The sequence below is a fragment of the Galeopterus variegatus genome, unplaced genomic scaffold (assembly GCF_000696425.1).
Source record: "Galeopterus variegatus unplaced genomic scaffold, G_variegatus-3.0.2 Scaffold12566, whole genome shotgun sequence".
NCBI lineage: Eukaryota > Metazoa > Chordata > Mammalia > Dermoptera > Cynocephalidae > Galeopterus > Galeopterus variegatus.
Window position 1 is genome coordinate 5,437 of NW_007738677.1, and position 1,888 is coordinate 7,324.

Below are 1,888 nucleotides of genomic sequence, written 5' to 3' on the forward strand. Positions count from 1 at the left end.
TGGGATCTACAGCCTTCAGCACCCCAAAAAGATTTATTGGAGCAAACATTCATGGGGGGGGAATTCAGGCAGGAAAGAGTGGGGACATACCCCAGCGAGGCTGCTCATAAATATTCAGACTGGATCAACCACAGAATGTTCACTAGGTGGGACAGGAGTGACAAGGATAAGCAATTAGGGAGTTTGGAGGTGGGATGGAGATAATGGAGAAGGTAGGGAGCATGTGAATCTCTCTCTGGTGCAGATGCCTGTGCACTTGGGCACATACATTTGCTTGGTAATAAAGCCCTGTCATGTTCCATCTCTCTGTCTCTCTCTTCCTTTCCTTTTGCCAGTCCATGAAAGATTCTTCTTTCAAGGATCAAGAACCTGGATATGCTGCCCTGTAACGATAATAGTTTTAACTTCACTTCTCATGAGATTTAACTATTGTTTTCTTATTAGTTATGAGAAACATACAGCAGGTTCCTCTACATAAATCTTATGCTTAGTAACACAAGCTTTTATTCAAAATAAAACTGTACAAGATTCTTATTTCACTAAGTAGGGTTAAAAGTAACTTTTATGATGTCTTAAAAAGAGATTTATGTTGAAGATCTCCTTCAAAATTAAAAGAAGTAATTGATGCATGGGCTGAATTTATTCACTCTTTAACAAATATTCACAAAGCACATACCCCTTGCCAGGTACTCTGTTAGGTAGGTATACAGTACAACAATAGTATAGAACCAAAACCCTATGGTGACCACTTAAATTAAGATTATATTTGGGCAAACTTAGAAAGATTGTTCAACCAGGCTTGTTTTTTATCAAGAGAGTTGATATGTTATTAATGAATTCAGCACACCAAGATTTATACTAGTTAGTGTATGATTTTTCTCCCTAAGTGGACTAAAATCTTCTTGAATAAGGTGACTGCATTGTCAACCACTGTATATTCACAAGCACAGCAAGATGCTTGGTTCCAGGAGGGTGCTAAGTGACCATGTGGTGAGTAAAATTATATTCATGAAAGTCAAACAGAGGGGGTATTTCCTTGTATGTTTCAAAGTTCCTGTGGTTTCTGTGATGGCTACTTGCCCTTCTCTAAAGATAACGGTGAATTGGTAGTTTATACTATTGAACATGGCAATTATATAGGGGACTCTGAAAAAGCAAATTAAAAAAACCAGAGATAAGTCAGAGATGTGAATGTGCTGTAGTGGGGAAGAGACAGAAGAAGAGACCATATGAGAGAATATCAAAAGGACAAGAGAAGGGCAGAGTGACTGAAAAGGTCAGGGACAGGAGAACATTAGGTAGCATACTGGGAGCCAATAAGTTTTATGCTCTTATTGCATGAATGGGGAAAAAGCAAACAAAAATTTCTGGAGTGATAAAGTGACTTCTGAATACAACAGAAGACTTGTTCCATAGCAGTTTAATTGGTGGAAGGTGAACAGATGGAATTTGTTGAAAAAGAGAAAAGCTGTAAGCCAGAGAGGGAATGAGAAACTAAGGAGGAGACCCAGGATTTCATGAAGGAGCAGATTTTTTGTTCCTGTTGCAGCCAGGGGAGGTTTCGTAGAGAAAAGTATAACTTTAATATGCACAATTTGCTTCTGTACAAATGCTTGCTAAAAACAGGAAAACATAACTAATGTCATTTTAAGTAAGGCAGCTTCTAAGGGGTTATGTAGAGGTCAGGTGGGCCCAGACACACTAAATTCCAGGAACAGAGTAACTACCACCCGGTTCTAGGAACTGACCAGTTCCTTATCTAGAGGCCACCTGGCCACAAGGAAGATAAACGACTGGGAAATACACTATTCCTTATCGGTGTGCCACCCCACTAAAGCCCACCAATAAATCTAAAGGTCGCCTCAGATAACCAGTAAGCAGTATACAA